This window comes from Pan paniscus, chromosome 15 (genome assembly GCF_029289425.2).
Source record: "Pan paniscus chromosome 15, NHGRI_mPanPan1-v2.0_pri, whole genome shotgun sequence".
Lineage (NCBI taxonomy): Eukaryota > Metazoa > Chordata > Mammalia > Primates > Hominidae > Pan > Pan paniscus.
In genome coordinates this window covers 67191888-67208171 of record NC_073264.2, presented here as the reverse complement: position 1 = coordinate 67208171, position 16284 = coordinate 67191888, and the positions used below count along the sequence as shown (strand labels likewise).

At 45.5% G+C, this 16284-nt stretch overlaps 1 long non-coding RNA gene across 1 annotated transcript in view; it reads left to right on the top strand.

The window, feature by feature from the left end:
• LOC129393826 (uncharacterized) overlaps positions 1-15443 on the top strand; it is a 388210-nt gene extending 372767 nt beyond the window's left edge. Inside the window, exon 3 of the long non-coding RNA XR_010109813.1 lies at positions 15218-15443. This is a non-coding gene — a long non-coding RNA (uncharacterized LOC129393826). The remainder of the gene's footprint in view (positions 1-15217) is intronic.
• The last annotated feature ends 841 nt before the right edge of the window (positions 15444-16284 follow it).

Sequence of the window (16284 nt, the reverse complement as noted above, 5' to 3'; positions counted from 1 at the left end):
CTCTTTTACACTTTTCTTAAAACCTTAAACAATTTTTTATAAAGCCCAGCCCAAGGATCATTGTCTGTGTGAAGGTCCAGGTGGAATTCTCAAGTATCCCATCTTCCTGTGATGATATCTCTACCCTAGCACTAAGTGCTTTATATGTAATAATACATTTAATTCTTATCACAATCTTTGAGGTACAGGTTATTATTATCCCCATTTACAGATGAGAAAACGGAGTCACGGGGAGATTAAATAACTTGCCCAAGGTGACACCATGAGTAATATTATATTCCAGGACCATATCTTATCTTCATACTGGCATCCCCCAGTGTGTAGCATTGTGTCTGTCACGTAACAGGCCACAGATAATGCTGCCAAGTGAATGATTTAGATGCTGGTGCTTGTTCAGAAGAGCCAAATCAGGTCTGATTTAAGCCTAAAGCAAGTGTGGTTGGTGCTTCGTAATACTAAGGCAGGTTCTTTTGTTTGTGAACTCTCTGGGCCTTGCAGTGCCCTCTCTACCTCTTTTCTTTCTGCTTTCCCTGTTTATTTCTTTCTCTGCTAGATGAAGAACATAAAGGTGAATTACAAAGAGGAAGAGGTTTGCTTGGAGAAGAAGATTGGGGCCCTTGCTAAGTTAGGTGTTTGGTGACTCCGTTGGCTTCATAGTCTTTTTTAGGGTTGGATAAATCAGAATTGGCTTCTGGAAGGGGTGGACGAAGGAAGTTATCAGAGTGCCTGGTGAGAAATTGAATTCAGAGAGGGGGAATGAAGTGGAATACGTTCTTTTCAGTCCCATTGATCTTCCTTTCCATCAAGGCATTTCCTGCAGGCTTCATTTAAAGGTATAGAATTATAGGAATTAGATATGTTACCCTATCTACAATGATGGCGGGATCATTTGTCAATGAAAAAAAATTCAATTGTAGAGTTTCTAGAACACTCTTCATGCCTGACTTGTTTCTGAGATCTTTTTAATTGCATGTGAGTCTTTTGTTTCTTAGGACAAAGTCATTAACCTCTACTCCAATGGGCTGAAAGAAGAAATGAAAGGCAGTTTTCATTGTCAGGGAACCCTGAGTAAAATGTTTAAGAGGTAGAATCCATGCCTGCTCTTTGTAGTGAGGATCTAAACCTGCTCCCTCCTCATTTGCCTCAGCAATGCTGGGAGAAGGAAGTGATGTGGTCCACTATGACCCCCGTTCTTACTAGAAGTTTTCTAGGAAAGTAGCATCACAATCAAGGCTAAGCCATGGGAGTTAGGAATATGCTGATATGGTGACAGAAGCGCAGGGTGGAGAAAGTAAGTCTTCTCTATACTTCTGACTGTGTTGTTGAACTATAGATTGGGAGAAGTAAATGTATTAGTGTTGAAAATGTTTCCTTGCTTGTAAAAGGAGAGAGAATGAATTAAAAGTGTTCTAGACTCAGAACTGAGTTTCAGTGTAGAATGCTAGGTTGGCTATGAAATACAGGCACACATTTTTCCTTATTCCTCATTCCCTTCTTAATCCCTCCTTTATTCTTAAGCCATTCCCTCTTTAATCCTTCTACTCTAAATTGTGTCCTCTGAATATGGAACATATGAAGATGATAATGATCAAGATGAAATAATATGAATATTAGTGATGATAATATTAACATGAGCTATACTTATCAGTTAGCATATAGTAGAAACACCAAAATATTTAATTCTTAAAAAATTATTCATAGATACAGTTATTTCTATTTTAGAGATTGGAAAACTGAGGTTGAGAGAGGGAAAGTAATTTGTGCAGGTTCACAGTAAGTAATGGCTGAGTCAGGATGGGCTTCAGAATATTTTTTTGCCCCAAAGCCCATGCTCGCTCTTAACCAGTATTTTACACTTAGTAGGAAGAGAAATGTGGTACAGCAAATCTCAGATGCAGAATCCAGCGGACTTTTCCTTCATAGTTCTTGGCCTCCGAGACAGTGTTCATGTTCCATCACCATTATCTATCTTAAACCCCATCCTTGGCATCCCTGAGGACAAGTCCTCATCTTTTGTGATAATTTTATGTAGCAACATGCCTGGGCCACAGTGCTCAGGCATTTGGCCAAACATTATTCTGGATATTTCTGTTGAAAGTATTTTTTGGATGAGACTAATATTGAAATTTGTAGGCCTTGAATAAAGCAGATTGCCCTCCATAATGTAGGTAGCCCTCATCTAATCAGGTGAATAGAACTGACCTCCACTGGATGTGGTGGCTCACAACTGTAATCCCAGCACTTTGGGAGACTGAGGCAGGAGGATCACCTGAGGTCAGGGGTTGGAGACCAGCCTAGCCAACATGGTGAAACCCATCTCTACTAAAAATACAAAAATTAGCCGGGTGTGGTGGCACACCCTTATAATCCCAGCTACTCAGGAGACTGAGGCATGAGAATAGCTTGAACCTGGGAGGCGGAGGTTGCAGTGAGCTGAGATCATGCCACTGCACTCCAGCCTGGGTGACAGAATGAGACTCTGTTTCAAAAAATAAAAAACCAAAAAACTGACCTCCTCTGAGCAAGGGGGAGCTCTGCCAGCAGGAAGGCTTCAGACTTGAACTGCAGTACTGGCTCTTCCCTGATCTCCAGGTTTTGAACTTGCCAGCCTCCATAATTGTATAAGCAAATTCCTTAAAATAAACCACTCTCTCCCCCACCCCTCTATACAAATATCTTATTGATTCTATCTGCAGAACCCTGACTCATACATTTTCCTTCTTAGACTTATTCTCCTTCCCTTTCTCACTCATCCTTCTGCCCTGACAAGAGGGCTTCTCTTGTCAGTTTTTGGATAGCAACTCTGTGCTTTTTTCTCTCTGTGTCATTTCCCTCAGAGAACACGCCCATCCTCACAACTTCACAATAGATGTGAGTCACTCCAGGACCCGAGTTTTCAGCCCTGACTGCTTTCTGTACCTCCAGATCCTCCATGCTTGCTACTGACTGCATCTTTGCAGGCAGATGTCATCAAATCCAGCGGCTGATCATTCAGCTCCAAAATCATCGGGCCCTCTTCCTAGTCATGGGAATCCTTTAATCTCCCAGGCTTGACACCTTGGAGTTTCTGATCTCTCTCTTCTCCCTGCTCCATATCCAGCTGGCCAGCCAATGTTTCAAATTGCATTTCCTTGGGACTGTCTTTCTAGCTGTTCCTTTCTCTTTCACTGTTGGCACCACCTGCTGCAGGCCCCACTTATCTCCTTTCTGAATGGGAATCCTTGTCTTCAGGTCCACTCTTTTCCAGTCTGTCCTGTGCAGAAATGACAGATTAGCTTCCCTAAAGCACATCTTCTTCATCTCTCATTTCCTAATTTGGCAGGACTGGAAGACCCAAACTTTCTTGAGCCAGTGGTAAGGCTAGTCCTGAAGTTCATCCTTTATTTGAGAAAAAGGCCCAACTCAGCGTCTCACCACATGCTTCGCCGTCCTGGGAACAAATGCCACAAAGAATCTTACTCTCACTCAGAAACTCCTCTGCAGCCAACAGTCTCTTATCAGGAGCTTCAAACATGCAGGAGCACTGAGTGAAGTTTAGACTGGATTGGACTTGGAATCTTAGGGAGGGCTACACCAGAATCCAGGACTAACACCCTACATCATTCTTCTAGCCCTCGAGGGCTCTTCCCTGCCACTAGCCCTTGGCCTGGCAGGGAAGTCTCCCTCTTTGTTGTGTCTCCCTGGAGTCTGAACTCACATGTGGATGTCAGGGAGGGGACAGATTTGGAGAAGCAGCTCCAAAGAAAGTAAAGAATTTTTGTATTTCTGAATGTTACTGTAACCTCAGGAAGCTTCAGTGAGCTCATAAAGACCAACAGCTGCTGGAGCAGTGGCTGATGGAAATAACTTACCTGTAAGTGTCTAAACTGGAAGGAAAACTATTTTGGAGGGTGGGGATAATGTTGCAGAAATTTGCTTAGTTCCCCTAAAACTGGGTTCTTGTCACACGACCAGGAAAATTTAGGCATGCGAACACACTGAAGGGTGAGTAGAACAGGGTTTTACTGGGCGAAAAGGGAAGAAAAAAAAAAAAACTCAGCACAGCAAGATGGAGTCTTGCTGACAGATCCCCCACCTCCCAGAATGAATCCCAGGCCACCACACAGGAAGAAACCAGGCTCCTCCCTCTTGCCCGTGGCTCCACCCCATTCCCCCAGTGCACATGTGGGCATGTTCAGACAAGGCTCTGGGCAGGTTCTCTCATCTGCACAAAAGCATCTGATGTAAACACTTGTGGGGCGGGTCAGAGATTCTCTGGGGACCCCTTTTTATTTGCCTAGGCATTTGGCTGTCTCACTGTGATTTTTAAAAGTTGCCTTTCAAAGATGATACAAGTATTTTTGGGTACTTCAAGCTAAAGACTTTTTACAAAATTGGGCCAAAGTTATATAACAATAATTGCTATTATTTGTTGAGTACTTAATGGTACGACACACAGTGTTAAGCACCTTGTATATGTTAACTCATTTACTCCTCACAATAACCTTATGAACTATAAACAATTATCATTTTAATGTTACAGATTGGAAACTAAGGCATAGAGAGGGTTGCCCATAGGACGGCTAAATATGTAGCAGAGTCAAGATCCGGACGGGCAGTCTGGCACCAAAGCTCATGTTTGTAGCTACTTAAAATTTGAAGACATAGAGAAGGAAGGATATCTGATTGATTGGTAGGTGAGAATTAACTCTAAACAGTGATATTCATGTCTTGTCTTTAGGCCACAGAGAAACAATGATCACTAAATAGGGTCTGATTAACAGCTTTAGAAAAAGCTTTGGGGAAGACAGTTGTTTTTATGGAAGCCTGAACCATGCTGAATGGGCTAAAACTTGCTGTTGTGATATAATTCTGTGTTGACTAGCTGGTCAGATTTGGTTCATTGCTGCAATCCACAATCACTTATCAAGCACTTACTACCTATTGGGAGCTATGCAGAGAAGTGAGGATAGAAGAGTGAATCAGGCAGACCTGGCCCCTGTCCTCATGGAAGGGTTGTCCTTCATTAGAAGCAAAGCTTTAAACCATAGTTTGATAAAAGATGGATCCAAAGGTAATATTCTATACGGGCGAACAAGTCACTTGAAAAATTGGGCAAGAATCCTTTAGCTTACAGAGTAAAACAGTGAAAAGAGGCCACATCAACTATCGGAGTAAAAAGTCTGACAGCACACAGGAGGGGATTGGTCTTCTGCTGCTCACTGCTCTGTTGAGTACAAAAGGGTGAGATTTCTGTGCAGATTATTCTCAAAAAAGTATCAAGTACCTGTAGGCACTTTCGAAACCCATCTTTTGGTGTTGATGCTGTTGGTCACCAAGTCAGTGCAAAGTTTCACTTGAGGAGAACAACTTGGGGGACATCTCAGAGGAAGACTCTTGGAGCACAAGGAAAAGAAAAACAGAAAACATCCTTGGACTGGTATTAAAGTTCAGTGGACCTGCCAACACTCAGGCATTTTGCTTAATCAGGTGAAAACGTTGACTTGGCCTAAAATTAGTGTCTGTTTTGGGGCAATCAAAATAGCCTTAATTAGACATTGGCCCAATTGGAAGAGTTTTATCTTGACTGAGGAAAGAGTAATTTATCTGTGTTGAAAATCTAACTTTAAAACTCCTGATAGGTGACTTAGAACTTGCTATGGTACCAAATGGCTCTCAAATTTGGAGCGGAGGTAAGGTCAAGACAAAATTTAATATATCCCCAATGGCTGGTGGGTTGTATGCAGGCAAGGACCTAGAGGCTGCTTTCCATTTGGTCACAGCGTGACAAGGGGAGAGATAAGAGTAATTGAGGATAGATGGAAAATGTTAAATCCACTTGCTGTAATTAAGGATAATTTTTCTTCTTTTCAGTGATACTGATTGCTCAGGGGCAGATAGAAGGAGCAAAGGCATCAAGAATGCTGAGTCTAAATTCTCTTGGTGTGTAGATAAACTTTAGTGGGTGTCCTTCTGCCTCATATTGATGAGGCAAAGCTGTCACATGAGAGTGACACATTGTTCATGAACCTCAGGTGCTTCTCATAGCACTGGGGAGCTGCTGGGGCTGTCATTCTAAGGATTTCCATCTGAAACGGGAGAGTTCCCTGGCCCTCCCTCACAGTACATGCGACAGGGGTATGGCTCATCTGTTTGGCTGCCATGTGTGCTCAAATCCCTTACCGAATGGGGAGCACATAGATGGGCAGGTGCAGGAGCCAGGGCAAGCTCCCCTGGACTCTGGCTCCACGGCAGCATCCAAGGGTGGGTGTCTGCAACTCTCGAAACCCAAGTGGGCATGTGTTACAGTGCACTCTTTCAGCCTTGCCAACCATGGACAGCTTAAGTGTTAATCAGCTCAATGCCCTCTTGGTATCCAGGTCCTTGTCCAGTGTCCAGGAAGAATCAGGTCACACATGGACTTGAAGGATGGTGAATGCAGGGATTTGAGTGGTGGAGGTGGCTCTCAGTGGGATGGATGGGGAGCTGGAAAGGTGATGGAGTGGGAAGATAATCTTCCCCTGGAGTTCAGCTGTCCAGTGGCTGATCTCCTCTCTGACTGTCCCCAGCCAAACTCCTCTCGACATTCAGATGCTCCTCTTCTCTCTACTATGCTGCTCTGCCATTCTGCTGCTCTTCTGATCATCTCCTCATCTGCTTCTGGGGCCTGGGGTCTGGCACTTACATGGGTACAGGATAGGGGAGCAAGGCAGGCATGAAAACAGGAATGCATGTTCCCATATAGGGCCTTGGATTTCCAGGCTTGAGGGTGGGGCTTTTGCTGGGAACCACCTTTTAACCAGTATTTCCCTGTCTCCTGTCCCTATCACATCCAGTTGGAGCCTTTTAAACTGTAACCTCCACTTCCCAGGTCATCCTAGCCTTAAGCAGAGTGTTCAGAGAATGTGAGTGATTATTAGAGTGATAACAGAAACCACTTTTGGCAATGAGTTCCCAGTGGGCCTGCTGGGACTTCAAATTTCCCTCTCCCTTGGCCCAGTCCCTGGTAGCTTCTATGTTCTACTGTAACTCCCCAGTGGATTCTTCTTGCCTGCTGTCCAGATAGAGCCAATTTGTCAAGGCAGGAGAATTGCAATGAAGAGTTCAATTCACACAGAGCCAGCTGAATGGGAGTTTTATTATTACTTAAATCGGTCTCCTTGAGAATTGGAGGGCTAGGGTTTTTCAAAGATAGTTTGGGGATGGGGTGGGGTTGGGTAGGCAAAGGAGGCTCACTGCTGATTGGTTAGGGGGTGCAAGCATAGGGGTGTGGGAAATGATCCTCCTGGACACTGAATAGCTTCTGGGTGGGGCCACAGGAACAGATGGCAGGTCCAGGTGGAGTCATCATCGGTAGGTGGGTCCTTAGAGCCATAGATTTCAGATATGCAAAAAATCTGAGAAGATATCTTAAAAGGCCCATCTTCCAATTCTACAATAGTGATGTTATCTGCAGGAGTAACTGGGGAAGTTGCATATCTTATGACCTCTGGAATAATGGCTGGCAATCATTTATGTCTACACCTTAGCAGAATTCAGGCCCCCCTCCTTCCTATGAACCCAAAATATCTGAGACAGGTTTCAGTTAATTTAGAAAGTTTATGGCCGGGCACGGTGGCTCATGCCTGTAATCCCAGCACTTTGGGAGACCGAGGCAGGCGGATCACGAGGTCGGGAGATGAGACCATCCTGGCTAACATGGTGAAACCCCGTCTCTACTAAAAAAAAAAATACAAAAAATTAGCCGGGCGTGGTGGCAGGCACCTGCAGTCCCAGCTACTTGGGAGGGTGAGGCAGGAGAATGGCGTGAACCTGGGAGGTGGAGGTTGCAGTGAGCTGAGATGGGGCCACTGCACTCCAGCCTGGGCGACAGAGTGAGACTCCATCTCAAAAAAAAAAAGAAAAAAAGAAGAAGAAGAAAGAAAGTTTATTTTGCCAAGGTTAAGTATGCACCCATGACACACCATCAGGAGGTCATGAGGACCTCTGCCTAAGGTGGGAGTTGGGGGACTTCCAGATCAGGTAGATTTAAACATATTCTAAATGTCAATTGGTTAAAAGAGATTATTAGTAGAAAGGAATATCTGGGTTAAGATTAGGGGTTGTGGAAACCAAGGTTTTATCATGCAGATAAAACCTCCAGGTAAATGACAAATACAATAGATTTGATAATGACAGATAATGACAGTAATGACAAATAGATAATAGATAATGAATAATATAATAGATAATGATAATAGATAATGACAAAGACAATAGATCGTAAATGCTTTGTAGCCGACTTAAGGTCTGTCTTGATTCCGGAGAGGTATAATCAGGCACATCTGAACCCCACTTCTCATCATGGCCTGAGCAGTCTTTCAGGTTAAATTTTAGAGTGCCCTGGCCAAGGAGGGAATCCATTCAGATGGTGGCAGCGTTCAGGGGGACTTTGAATTTTGGTTTATATTCCCCTAGGCTGGTGTTCTCTCAGTAGCTTTACAAAGGCAGTTGAGTTTTGGGGAAGGGCTATTATCATTTAAAATATAAACTAAAAGCCTCCCAAAGATAGCCCAGGAATAATTAAAGGTAGCTTAAAGGCTAAAGGCACAAGAGGGATTGGTTAGATCAGATCTCCTCCACGTTCATAATTTTCTCTCTGATACAATTTTTGCAAAGGTGGTTTCACTATGTGTCACCCTTCAAGTTCTCCTGCAGCCACCAGTGCATAACCTGGCTCTTGTGACTGTGAAGTCATATTCCAACCTCTAGGGTTGGGTTTGACTCATTTGAGGGCCACTAATTTGACTTCAAAAGAAAGTAGGATTTGGGGAGAAGGGAGAAGAAGTTAAAAATTCTTGTTTCTGAGGAGAATATCCTTCTTTTGCAATCCTTCTCGCTGTCAAACCTGTGGGTTCCCTTTTTCCTGCTGTCATCTTCTTCTTCCTAATTGGATTAACTTGGGAGAAAATCCATTTGGCTTTCTTTAATAAGTTGTGATGAGATGGGATAGTTCCCTTAACCCCCTTCGTGTGCAGGAACTGGCTCGTTTCACTCAGCCCACTGCTGGCCACTCCTCACAGGAGGAGCGTGAGAGCAAGTGAGTGCAGAAACCAGGCTGAATGAATGCTGGAACCAGCCAGTTGCTCCTCTCTGGCAGGAGCAGGCTTCGGGCGGGCCCCGCAGCAGCGTCCAAGCATGTTACAACCAGTATTATTTCAGCTCTGCCATCTGGGGATGCCCAAGTGCCAACCAGCTCAGTGGAGGGCAGGGGTGGGCAGCACCTGCCCTCTTGGCACCTGGGTTCTTGTCCAGCATCCAAGAAGAATCAGGTCACACAAAGTGTCTGAAAGGTAATGAACGTGGAATACTTTATTGAGTGGTGAGTGATCCTCAGTGGAAAAGGAGGCTGGAAAGGGGATGAGAGGTGATCTTTCCCTGAAGCCCAGTGTTCTCTAGCTGGGCCCCTCTCTGAAGCTGCACCATCTGAAGTTAGCTGTGTCTATCTGTAGTCTCCAATGCTGATTGCTTCTCTGCTCGATGCTCAGCCACTTGTGTTGCTCTGCTAGCTGAAGTCTTTTATGGGCACAGGATAGGGGTGAGGCAGGCCAAAAAGGCAACATTTGGGTGGAAGAACCAGGTCAGCTCTTTTCCCTTAGGGCGACAGTTCCAGGCTTAAGGGTAGGGTTTAGCTGGCAGCCCAGCCCTTTTGTATCAGTGGTAAGATGGGCCTGAGGCAGCCTCTTACTGGACAGGAGTCCCTGCTCCTCGTGTACTGCAAGCAGGGCCTAAAGGGAGCAGAAGGAAGGCATAGAGGGACAGGAATGGACCAGATGTTCAGAGCCTGAGAGATGTAACAGGTGTGACTGGCTGGGGCCGGCATCACAGGCAGTAAAGAATTTACCAAGACAATCATAGGTAAAGAAAGGCAGATTTATTAGAGAAAGTATGAAGATATGTTGCAGGAGTGCAACAGGCAGCTCAGCAGAGAAAGGGCTGTCTGCGAAGAGGCGGGGGCTGGGGGAAGTTTTATAGGGTCATGCTGGAGGGGCTACATGCAGACAAAGTTTGCATATAAGATCATGCTTCTGGGGCTCCATGAAAGGAGAGAGGTATTTGGGAACAGGATGTCATGCCAGCAGCGGGACCTGGTGCCCTTTCCTCATTGTTACTTAGTTATTTTATTAGGACTCCACAAGACAGAAATCCCCTTTCTTCCTGTGTATGTCCCTCTGTGCTTCTCACCAACAGAGCAGTTAGAATGGATGCCTAAAGCAGGATGTCAGCCTTGGGGACAAAGCCAGAGGGCCACTTGATCTGCTTCCAGCCCAGCTCACCAGCTGAGGACCAGGTTAGGCCGAATGTTCAGGGCTACCATGTATGATGGGTGTTTTGTGCATTTGAGACACAAAGGTCTTGACTGAGGTAGCAAAAAGTGGGGATTGTGTCCAGTTTATGTTCCTTTAATTAGGATGACTCTGTCCAGAGGAAGGGGCACAACAACACTGTAAGCCTGGGGATATTTGCCCAAAGAGGCCTCCTTTTTCTCATTTTCACGAAGGTGCTACATTGGCTGCCCTGCCTTTCAGAGGTGTTCATTGTGCCACTGATAGCCCTTAGTATCCTGCAGCAGCTGTTGTTGGAGGAGTTCAGGGTTTGGAATCATAGCTTTCTCTCTTTCCTTCAAACGCTAGTCATAATGTACAGCTGCTGCTTTTGCCATGAGGATCAGTCTTGGTCTTTCCGTAGGGAACTGACTGACTTTGTAGGGAACTAACTGACTTTGTTGGAAAGTTTGACACTTTCTGATTCTCTTCCTTTATGCGTGCAACAGGGATTCTCAGGAGCATTTTTCATCTGGAAATGTAAGGATTTGGAGAGCTGATTCTCGGAGACTATGGGTTAGCAAGTCTTACATTGTTCCATTCCCAAGAGAAAATTTTAGGTAATCAAAGGAATAGAACAAAACCAGGATGGGGCGAGGGTTTTATTCTTCATGGCTTACACAATGTCATGAGAACTTTTGCATGATAAATACCTATAGAATATCTGTCAGAAAATAGAGGCCATCCACTTCTTGGAGCCCCACATGACAAAGAAAAAGCTTTAATGTATGGCACCTGTGAAACATCTTTTGGTGTAAATGAAAGAGATTGGTCACTTCCAGGGGTACACGGTGAGCAGCTGGTGTCTGCAGATCTTTTCCTTCCAGAAACCTCTTTCATTCAGCTTTCCCAAGACAAGTGGCAGGCAGGTCTCAAATCTCTATTCTGATGTTTGATGCCATTCAAAGAGCAATCTCTTTAAAGAAAAAGGCTGAGAAACTAGTTTGAGTATTATCTGACTATAATTTGACATTATCATGAGTTGAAAATGACAGAATTTTGTTGAACAAAAACTCTTTTGACTGATGTGTGTCTCTTCTAGTTTGGAGCATTTCGGTCATTGTTTTATAAAAATAATTTTATTTACTTGAGGTTTGGCAAACAGAAAGAGAAACAATTTACTCTTTAAGTCAATAATTGCCTTATAAAGAGTATATGACCTGTTTTATTTTTTGCACAAATTTATGCAGTACTTGTGCAACTTTGTTATGTGCAGAGATTGGGTGGTTGTCAAGTCATAGCTTTTAGTGTATATTCCTCACCCAAATAACATACATTGTACCCATTAACTAATTTGTCATCATTCATTCTCCTCCCAACACCCCCCACCCCGCCACTCTTCTGAGTCTTCGTTGTCCAGCATCCCACTCCCTACATCCATGTGTACACATTTTTTAGCACCCACTTATGAGTGAGAACATGTAATGTTTGACTTTCTATGCCTGGATTGTTTCACTTAAGATAATGTGACCTGTTTTGTTGTGTTTCCTTTCCAGAAACTCTTTATATCTTTTCCTATCTCCAGTGCTCTAAACTGTCATGATTATATGCCTTGGTCTTTTCCATGTATTGTGTTGAGAGCTTGGTGAGCCTTTTAATCTGAAAGTTTATGTCCTGTGGTCTGTGACATTTATCTCTTTTACATTTCTTTGAAAATCTTGTCCCCCTCTGTTTACTCTGTTTTGTCCTTCTGGAGCTCAGAGGATTCAGATGTTGGATTTCCTGAACTAAACCCCTAACTCGTTCAAAAATATTTTTTTCTCATGATTTTACTTAATTAACCATTTTTAACACTTTTAAATCTTTTATTGATCTTTTATTCATTAACCATTTTTAAACATTTTAAGACAAACCCAAACTTACAGGAAATTCACAGATATGAAAAAGAAAAAGAACTTTTTTCCTAGTCCATTTGAAAGCAAGTTGTGAACATGACACATCATGACATCTCACTGCTTTAGTCTGTATTTCCTGCAAACAAGGACATTCCCCCACAAAAACACAAAATAAGCATAACAATTAGCATAAAATTAACAAAAATGTTAATTTACATTTATACATGACTACCTTCTAATTCTCAGACCCCAGTTAAGTTTTTCTGTTTCCCTCAATAACGTCCTCAACAGCAAAAAGATCCAGTTCAGAATCATATATTGCAGTTAGTCATTTCTCTTTAGTCTTCTTAATCTAATTTTTCCTTCATGACTTTGACACTTTGGAAAATCACAGGCCAGTTATTTTGTAGACTTTCCCTCAAATTGGGTTTGCCTGATGCTTTCTTTTGATTCGATTCAGGTCACGCGTCTTTGGTAGCAGATTTCACAGATGGGCCGCAGAGCATTTGCACTGCATCCGCTCAGGTGGTGCATGATTTTGATTCGTCCTATCCCTGATGATGTTCTCTTTGATCATTTGATTAAGGAGATATCTGCCACACTTCTCTGTAAAGTTGCACTTTTTCCCTTTGTAATTAACAAGTACTTTATGGAAAGGAATTCTGAAACTCTGTAAATATCCTTTTCTTCATCAAACTTCCCATATAGTCAGTATTTATATGCGTATGACTCATGGTTTCCTATTATGTTCAGTGGATTATAATCCCTTACCATCATTATTGATTTTGATGCTCAGAATGTCCCCAGTTTGAGCTGATTTCTGGATCTTTTGATATGTCACATCATTCTTTGAGAGCTTTCTTACTTTTAGGCATGCAAAATATTTCAGACTCACCTTAGTGTTGGAATTAGCCATCTTTCTAGTGGTCAATGGTATTTAGAAGTTGAGATCTGAGTGCTGTGTTCATTGCTATTGGGGCACTGCCAGGCCCTCTCAGAGTGTAATACACAAAATACACACACAAATGCACAAGCAGTATACACATAACTATATATACATTTTTATTCCTATATCTATCTATAGTGAAAACAATATATAAGTTCATTCCAATACCTCTAATAGCATAAGGTTCATTCTAGTTTTCTCTTTTTCCATATTTTTAACTTCCTTCTCTGAGAGTGATATCTTTAACATCTTTACTTATCTGATCAATGGCTTTATGTAAACCAACTCCCAGTCAAAGCCGTCTTCCCTTCCCCCACAAGGATCTCCGCCTCATCCTAGTCAGGATCTGACTCCCTGTGCCAGGCTGCCATTGAGCCCCCAACTATGTGGATATCTTCCTCGCTCCTCTTGTGCTCAGACACCCCAAGCAGGGCTTCTGACCCTGCACAGATACCATTTCAGGGTCACCCTGCACCAGGCCACCACACCCCCACACCCCCAGGTCGGGCTCCAATTCCTGCACTGCGCCAGCACATGCCCTCCCCTCCTTTAGCCTCCATACGGTAAAGACCCTCACTTTTCTCAGCCTCATCTCGTGGTTTTGAGACTGACTTGTTCATAAAGGGAAAAAGAAGAAATTATCTTGATCTTTTTATTTTGCCTTCTAGAGTCTCTCTTCTCCTTTACCTTCCAATCTTTCTATTAAACTTTTAAAAATTTATGACTTTTTTTTTAAAGACAGGGTCTCACTCTGTCACCCAGGCTGGAGTGCAGTGGCACAATCATAGCTCACTACAGCCTTGAACTCCTGGGCTTAAGTGATTCCCCCTGCCTTAGTCTCCCAAGTAGCCCAAGTGTGTGCCACCATGCCTAGCTAATTTTTAAAACTATTTGTCGAGATGGAATCTTACTATGTTGCCCAGGCTAGTCTCAAACTCCTGGCCTCAAGCGATCCTCCCGCCTTGGCCTCCCAAACAGTTGGGATTACAGTCGTGAGCCGACCTTGATGGCAGTGGCAGGCCCTCCAGAGCGTCCACTGCCATCGTGCCAGCTGCAGCTGGAGGCGTAGGTGGTGGTGGCAGGAGTGACTGCAGGAGCAGCAGTGGCCATGGTGGGCCCCTGTGCCTCGCGTCCCCGAGGCAGCTGACTACGCCACCTCCATCGTCGCACAGCCGGGCAGGACCCGCTCCCAGACCCAGAGCCTCCGCTGCAGCCTCAACCCTGCTTCCTGCTGCATCTCGGAAGCCTGCGAGCACCCGGCGGAAGGCACAGCCGGGACTTACTGGGACAGCTCTGAGAGCGTCAGGTTCATTTGTTGTGGGGCTGGCCAGGGCCGCCATGCCACCTGCACCTTGTCCACCGATGCTGCGGTGAAAATGCGGACAGGAGGTGGGCAGTCCCTCAGAGCCCACTGCCCTGGGAGCCGCAGTGATGGGGTCGGGCTGAGTTGTCCGCTGCTGGGGGAGCAGCACAGTCGGGCATGGAGGGGCGGGCAGAGAGGGGCCTCGAGGCGGAGGTAGGTCCAGGGTGGTGGTGCGCTCCACTCTCCACGGAACCAGCAGGGGCTGGGAGCAGGCAGGAGCCCCGCCCTCCCAGGTGCAGCTGCAGCCACCCAAGTCATGGCTGCACACCCAGGCATCTCTGCACTCTCGGGGTCGGGAAGGACCCCCGCCCTACCCCCGCAGGCTCAGAGGTGTCTGCTCCTGCTGCCTGGCCTCTCCCCGCTCCCTGCACTTGCTCTGATCTTGGAGCAAAGTTGTAGTCAAGCCTGGACGCTGTCGCAGCCTGGGCAGGTGTGTGCACGCTCGAGGCAGTGTGGACACGCCAGCCCCCTGCCTCCTCGCCCCGCTGGACTTTAGGCGCCAAAGAGCACAAGAGGGAGTCCAGGTGGGCCTGAGGGCAGCTCAGTGCTGGCACACAGGTGTCTCTTGGCCCAAATAGCCTGAATGCCATGAATGGCAGTGGGAGGCAAACAGGCAGAAGGGGACGAGTCCTCTGTGAATCCCCACTTTCAAGCTGGGGAGCACCTGAACCCTGAGGGCGGGGCTGCAGTTCCCGTGAACCGGAGTGGGAACTTGCGGTGTTTTTTCCAGGCCCGCCCATCGACCAATCAGCACGCACTTCCTCCCCTCTGAGACCCATAAAAAGCTTGGGACTCAGCCAGACCGAAAGAGATGACTGGAGACCAGCTGCAAAGAGGTGCTATCTACCCTAGGGTCTCCTCTCTGCTAGGAGCTGAACACTCCTTAGGATGACTTGCCCAGCGGAGAGGAGCTACCCTTTCTGCTAAGAGCTGAACACTCGTTGGGACACCGTTGGGACACCAGAGAGGGGTTGCCCACTGCGGGTCTCCTGTGAGCTGTTTGTTACTCAATAAAGCTCCTCTTTGTCTTGCTCACCCTCTGCTTGTCTGTGTACTTCATTCTTCCTGGACTCAGGACAAGAACTTGGGACCTGACAGATGGCAGGGCTAAAAGAATTGTAATACAAACAGGACTGAAACATGCCCCTTGCTCACCACGTTGTGGGCAACAAGGAGAGAAGAGAGAAGGAGAAAAGAGCTGCAGCCCGTCAGGGAGCCCAGACCTAAGAGCTTGCCAAGCTGGGGCTGTGACAGCCTCTTTAGGGCTCTGTGATTCCTGGCGTCTCCAAGCTTCTGGGTGACAACACATTTCCTGGTGTCAGCCGTAGAAACTCCCTATGGTACGCCTGGTCCGGCTGCCGCCTCACAGGGAACCAGCCCCTTTGCCGGTGTCTGGGGTTGCCCACCCCACTGGAGCCAGCATGCCTGGCTGTGCTCAGTGGCTGGATCCCATGCTTACTTGCTTATACACCCCTCGCCGCCCCACTCACCCTTGGCAGGCTTGGGATCCAGGCCGGAAGCGTGAGCTGATCACAGCCTGCAGGGGCCGAGCAAAACTTGGGCAAAGGCACCACTGGCCACAGAGGTTTCCAGCTGGAAAAGCAACAGCCCAAGGATCCCATAACAACATATTTTTAATCCTCAAGAGTTCTTACTCTCTGAATGTTCTTTTTAAATAGCACTCTGATCTTGTTTAACAGTTATATTTCTTATCTGTCTTCTTAACTGTTGCTTTTCTTTCCTCCTATTCTCTGCATTGTTTCTGATAGTCCTAAATTTCTTTTTTTATTGTTTATT